Below are 7,744 nucleotides of genomic sequence, written 5' to 3' on the forward strand. Positions count from 1 at the left end.
CTTTAAAGTTATTTGCTAATGCACAAAGGAGGTTAGCTTTTCTTGAAGGAAGGGGAGCCCAAGCCGGTAGACTGAACTCGGTAAGCGTGCTGGGCACAAACCACATCTACTTTTTTTTGTAATATGCAAAACGCATAATAATACACACGTTTTTTGTCTGTACAGCAAAGGCACATTGTCCACTCATGCAACGCTCTGTGGACACCAAAATTTCCTCTTGCCTAGACTCTTAGGTATTCAGTGCCACGACGTCCAAAACACAATTTTTGAGTTGTTGCACGACGTCCAAGTGCCACGACGTCCAAAAGTACAGTAACTGCCAAAAATATAGTCTTTCTACAAGCTTTGGACGTCGTGACACTTGGACGTCGTGAAACAGCGCACTATAGAATTGTAAAAAAGTTACATTTGCGGGAGTGTTGCACGACGTCCAAAGTCGCTGCCAGTTGCACGACGTCCAATAAATATTTGACTGTTGCACGACGTCCAATATAGCTCAGCGCTGTTGCACGACGTCCAAGCTCCTTAATGATGACCGGTTACGATGACCGGCTACTTGCCGAATAGTGTTTTCTCGTGTAAAATGCTTATGGAACGTTTATTAGTTATATATATGTATACATGGGTATATGTTCTTGTTCAGAAATATATATACTATAAATATTTAAACCATTAATTGAAACATCATAAAGTAAAAAAAAAAACGTAAAAAGAAAAAATAAACAAGGCAACAGTTGGAAAACTATAAGGTTTACATGGTTTGAAAAATGATGACATTTTGTTAACAACCGATCAACTTCATTATGTTTGGAGTAAGCTTTTAAATACTTATTTTTTCAAGACAAGATGAATGTACATTGATCAACATGATCTATTTTTTATACCCTCATTTTAATTTTTACTAGTATAAAGAATAGAATGCCTTTTTCGAACTGTTTTTAGGCTTCAATTAAATGTCTTTATGTCGCAAATATGTTTATTAATAGTATTCACTTAACATTGACTTAATTTCATTTCAATAAATTTTGTGTTTGTGTTTTGCTACACCACTTATTAAATTGCAACCAATGAGAATCTATATAAATAAAATTGGAGTTTTGTCTGTACATTGCTCAGAATAATTCATTTGTAGGTTATTTTTACGTTTTATACATTAAAGAAGCCGAAACAAGTCTCATCTAAATTTCTGTCCGTCTGCATTTTACGCAATCTTCTCCAGGAAAACGAGAGTACCTATCAAGATCCAAGTCATTTTAATGTATTCACTGGATTGGCGAGAGTGTCTTTAGCCATTAAAATATGGCCTCACTACTTAGTAAATAATATTACGGACTTTAAAAAATTCAGTTTTGTGCGATTTTTTTCAAGTTTTCGTCCAATTTTTATCACATAATGATATATGAAATAACAAACAGCTGTTCGGATCAAGATTATTTTTTCTCGCTGTCACTGATATGTTTACAAATACCACAACCATTTCCGATCACGTTTTGAAGGCAAAGCCCATTTATCCAAGTGAGATTAAAATCGTTGTCTTACATAACGGATTTAATTAATCGCAAGTGGAATAATATAGTGTAACCGTAAATGAAATTTAATAACATCATCCAGGTTATGAACCAGAGATTCTTTGTGTATAAAATTGTTCTTGAGTTTTGATAACCTTGAATCAGTGTTGTATAGGGCTGGGAAAGTTGAATTTATTAATGATCGTCGCCAATACCTTACTAACTAATTGACGGCGCTTCAATGGTGGTTGTGTAAAGTGTAAAGTGTAAAGTAAAACATCACAACTGCAGTGGGTGATTGTAATAGAGGTTTACGGTTTATGGATGATGCTAAACTCGCTTTTCCAATGTGTCACTTTCTGTTCCTACTCACCGTATGATGCAATCGCTGGACCATACAGCCAATAGGCCCATAGCCCATCTCTTGGGTACTTACGCCTACCCAATTATTCATAACAACCTTTTCGACGACGATCCTTGTTACCGGTACTTTTCCCTAGAATACACGGCCTCCCTACTTAAGAAATAAAATTACAAACGTCCAAAAACCCAGCATTGCGTGATTTTTGTCACATTTCATTCTAATGTTAAAAGATATACCAATCATTGTTTAGAGAATAGGCCTGCGTAATCTATTAAATAACAAACAGTTGTTTTTATAAGGTTGTTTTTTTTTTAAACTGAATAAGTTTACATTAAAAGTTGTTTACGAATAAAGCAATTAATGGGAAATAATTTTGATTGCCGATAACCTTTCACGAGAAAATCCAAAACCAAGAAATCAATAACCTTGGGACTTGATTAACGCATTTAATTTGTCGGACGTAATTCTTAACTGTAAACGTTGGTTTTTGGTACTGGTTTTTTTCCTTAGAACCGTTGGTAGCAGCAAGAATCATTTTTACGTACCAACACATCACTGTAATTTACAAATTAGTTATCGTTGGTGTTGCACCTTATTTATACAGTGGTATTACTTACTTACTTACTGCCGTGGCTCTTGGTACCCAAGGAGGTACTTTGCCTCGCCAACACACTGCCTCCAGACTGCACGATCCATTGCTTCATCCTCTCTTCTTCCCATTCTTCTCAGATCTCTTCTCACTTGATCTCTCCACCTCAACTTGGGCCTTCCAGGAGGTCTTCTACCCTCGGGATTGTTGTTTAGGGCGTTTCTCACTAAGGATCCCTCTTCCTTTCTTAACACATGGCCTGCCCATCTCAATCTCCTACTTCTCACCTCAGCCACAATATCTGGGTCCCTGTACAACTCTCTCAACTCCCTGTTGTGCTTAACTCTCCATTCTCCGTTTTCAAAGGTTGGTCCAAAGATTTTCCTTAGAATCTTGTTTTCGAACACTATAAGTCGTTTCTCAGTTCTCTTGCTTATCACCCAATTCTCTGAGCCATATAGTAATACTGGTCTTATTATAGTTTTGTATATACGGATTTTAGTTTTCTGTGAGAGTAGGCGAGAGCTCAACAATTTGTGGCATGCCGATAAACTTTTATGAGCTGCATTTAATCTTTGCTGAATTTCAGAGTCTTCCTCATTATTATTCGTCAGCATTACTCCTAGGTAAGAGAAATTGTTTACTTTATAAAATTTGTGTCCTTCTATTTCTACATGATTCTTATTATTTAATTGGATAGCTCTTCCACATTCCATTATCTTGGTTTTGTCTACATTGATATTTAAGCCAACTTTTTTAGTGTGGTTTATGAGTTTTGAGACCATAACTTTTAGTTCTTCTTCGTTTTTGGCCACAAGTGCCACATCATCTGCAAATGCCAGGATATTAATGTTGGTTCCCATAGTAATTCCAGCTTCTAGCTTTTGTAATTCTTGTAGAGAGTCTTCCAGAGCTAGGTTGAATAACAATGGGGACAAACCATCTCCTTGTCTCACACCAGTATTTATATCAAAATCCTCTGAGAATTCTCCATTGACTTTAACCTTGCATTTAGATCCTGAAACAGTTGACTTTGATAGATTTATTAACTTTTTAGGTATTCCATACTTTTCCATTACTTTCCAGAGTTTTCTCCTAGTGATCGAGTCGTACGCTTTGGAGAAGTCAATGAAAAGTAATACAGTGGTATTACAGCCTTATTAAATTTAATTGATGTCTTAACTGTATAAGTTTTGCTTTTTCTGTCTGGATTCCAAAATGTTAGTTTATGCTAAGAAAATGATAACTCATTTAAGTAAAACATTTGTTTAGCAAACCATCATGAATTGTTTACGATTTACGTTGTTTATGTATCAATAGTTCGTGGCCTATTTTGGTAATTTTTATTATAGGTTAAATTACCATTACCAATCTAAATTGTCTATAGTACTTCATTTTATAAAGTAAGCCGTCATTTCGACAGCATTTCGGGTCATCTTCGGTCCAAGCAAATATAAATTGTTATGATAAAATTTGATGACATTGACAAAGATTTCAAATTCTAATTTTATATGTACTTTGTTATGTTAAAACGTAGCAAATTCCCTAATTAAGTTCTGTATTTTTGTGTGTATGTCTGTTGGTAACGCACGTATGTCCTTATTTCTCAGTGTCACGAAAAGGACAAGAGCACCTTGATAATGAAAATGTCAACCCAAATAAAGTGTTAAATGGTAAGGTTGAGGTAGTACTTTAAATGCCTTTAACCATCGTGGGAGGTAACTTTCAACTATAGGCCTTAGGGCTATGCCTCATAGATTTGTTTTGGCTTGAAACTGTCAGATACTGTATTTGCGAAGGTTTATATATAATAGTTTTGCCAGCATATCTCAAAATATGCAAACCAACTGCTTTTCTTAATATCAGAAGGTTTCAACTGACTACTTTAAGATCCCCGTGCGTAGAACGGGCACACAGCTAGTATCATATAAATAAGTTGCACACAGGGTTCTTTTGTTTCCCCAACTCTAAAATACAACGCACATGAATTGAAAATGTTATAGGTTTAATAGTACTGTAGCGAATCAAATATCAATAAAGTTAACGTATAACAATAAATTTACATATTCCTAGATTATAATGGAATGTGTTTACGAAGGAACACCACAACCTCAAAATTCAACATTACAGTATATTTACTCAAGATTTATTGTTTTCATATAGCACAGTTGACGTTGCCAACTCGCGTGGGAGCGGAAGTCCTGATAAAGGCTGGTTCTCGGAAAAGTAATAAAATTGTAGTTTGAATGAAACATTTTTTTATTTTGTACAGGATTCTTGGGATCCTCAGCATCAAGTACAAACTGCAAAATATGTGTCGAAGGTCTGATTAGACCTTCCAAGATTTAGACCTTCAGCAACTGATCCGTTTTTTACCTTCCTTTAATTTATTCTTTTTCATGTTGTGCTTCGTGTAACATACATAGACTAGAGGGCCGCTCATGCCCTTGACAAATAAATTAACATTTTCGCACTAATACAAATCAATATCGTCATTAGACAAAAATTAAAACATAAAATTTATAAACAAAACCTACCACGGCATATTCTTGAACAAGTATGCCTACAAACCTACGATAAGCATGTTTGTTATTATTATACTCAACCTACAAATGCTATGACTTAGGGCATACCTGTTTTCCTACATAAAACATGCGAACTAATTGCGAGTGCAACGTGAACTTAGAAAAAGACTAGTAAGAATTTACAACTGTGAATTTCTCAGAATTGATTGACAGTTCAGATGAACCTATGGCCACAGACTACGGAAACCTACAGTATTATTGTATTAGTATACTGTATTTGTATTATTGTGTTACTAGCAGAGTACCCGTCCTTCGTACGGGGTTGACATATAAGTATAAATGCTTATTGCAGTTATGGAAGAGGACACGATAAAAAAAAAACTGGTCTCTTAATTTATACGGTATCCTATTGTGTAGCACACATCTACCATAGTCCTGATGTTCTTGCACCTAGACCATGGAAAAAGTAAAGTTCTCATTGTGTACCACAACTTTTTTTTGCTAGTTGGTTCAAATTAGCTGTGGTCATTAATGCAAACAAACAACATAATAGTGCTGCACCCTGTTTGGCAAGCCTTATAACTTTTTAATGCTGTTTAATATCATAGAACCAACTTGTACAGTTGAAACGGCTGACAAAATTCTTTATTTTTTTTAAATATGAATTCTCATAAGGTTAACTAGAGAAAGTCCAGAGCCAGAGCCACCGGGGCGGAGACTGAAAGAATTTTTGAGGTAAGAATATGTTAATCGGGGATGTCATCTATCATCATACCAAATTTCAACCTTGTCGGTTTAGTATTTTTCGCGTTTGCTTGTCACAAACATCCATCCATCCATCCATACATCCATGGTTTGCACTGTAAACAAAAAGCTATCACAATAGTTCCATACCGACAAATAGGAAAAATAGGAAAATATAAATAAATATGGAAAAAGGTTAATTTTCTAACATATTTTAGTGAAATTATATAATCAGGCAAATGAAAATTCAGTCTACAGATTTGCTGTGGCAGGGGGATTATATTACGGTTTACACAAAAATAAATCAAAACATAAACCTCATAACACTCAGGAAAAGGGCCTAGGTTGATAGGGCAATGATTATAGAATCTTAATTATTTCCTATATCCATGATGAATGATTTCTTTTAAAACGAATTATTCCCACTGTTTCACAGGAAACATTTTTAACCATTGTAGTAACATCATTATAGCTTAAAAAGTTGATAGTTTACATAATATTTAGCACATTTGACAGATAAAACTTTTTTGAATTCGTCATATTATAAGTGTATGAAAATTCATATATCTGTGTATCAATATCTACTTATCTCATTTCTGTTCAATGGAAGTTATACAATTTCAATGATACCGGTACTTAAATGAACAGTCTTACAGCTGTTATAAAACTGTGCATACATTTTATCTTACGAGTAAATTTGCTACCAATTGATATAGTATGACAATTCTATTCTACTGCAGTACTTAGAATTCTACCACTACTCACATTAAACCAACCATATTTACTTTTGGGCTAGTGATTAATTTATTGTATTAATCATACAATATAGTGAATAGTGTAGGTAGTAATTTATTTATTTCGTTTCTATGACATAGCTCTATTTTGTAGAAATCAATTATGCAATCATAACAACAGAAATACTGCATCATTACATTTTACGGTGAAGTGTTATGAACTAGTATTTATTTTACATATAAAAAATTTAAGCTAATGCAATAATTAGTTCAATTAGAACCATTGAATATTGAATAATTTTAACATTAATCGAAGACGAAGCGGTTGACAACTTTCAAACAGTTGACTAGGACTAGTTGCCTTCAATAATTGCAATGCGAACTGTATGCACTGAGGTCGGCAAACAGTGTTCACAGTGTGCAGGCACTTTGGACGTCGTGGCACTTGGACGTCGTGCAACAGTCAAATATTGATTGGACGTCGTGGCACTTGGACGTCGTGCAACTGGCAGAGGCTTTGGACGTGGTGCAAATGATACGTCTTTACAATTATATAGTGCGCTGTTTCACGACGTCCAAGTGCCACGACGTCCAAAGCTTGTAGAAAGACTATATTTTTGGCAGTTACTGTACTTTTGGACGTCGTGCAACAACTCAAAAATTATGTTTTGGACGTCGTGGCACTGGAAAAATATTATTGGACGTCGTGGCACTTGGACGTCGTGCAACACTCCCATAAAAGAGAATCAAACCACTTAACACAGAAGAGTTGCAACAATATACTTTTGTTAGGGGCACTTGCATAGTTTTTGTTGCTGCCTATTATGTCAGAAAAAATTTTTTAGAAAGTTTAGTATTTAGGCCTTAAAAATGTTGAACCATTAAATAATTAATTTCTTTTAAAATATTTGTGTTTTATGATGTAACACACAACACAATATGGCCTAGTTCTTGAGGACTTTTGATGGAGTCGCAGGCTAACTTGCATGGAAGACGTATTACTACCAAAATCCAATTTGGTCAAAAATTCTGTTAATGGTAAAGAATGGTAGAAAATGCAGATTTTTCAGTAGATTGTCAAGTTTTTGTGTTTGTTGTGACATGATGGGCTCCTTGAAATCGGTTATCAATGTGCTTTCTTAAGTTTGCTATTAGTTTGAACGATTTATTATATTAATTTTTCAAACATCATTCAATCGTTGTTCTTAGAATAAAATTCATAAAATGTATAACTAGCCGTTATAATTAATATTAAGTTTAATATAAACGAGGTAGATACA

This window comes from Macrosteles quadrilineatus, unplaced genomic scaffold, assembly GCF_028750875.1.
Source record: "Macrosteles quadrilineatus isolate MER2022 unplaced genomic scaffold, UCM_ALF_1.0 Scaffold_4__1_contigs__length_99947679, whole genome shotgun sequence".
Lineage (NCBI taxonomy): Eukaryota > Metazoa > Arthropoda > Insecta > Hemiptera > Cicadellidae > Macrosteles > Macrosteles quadrilineatus.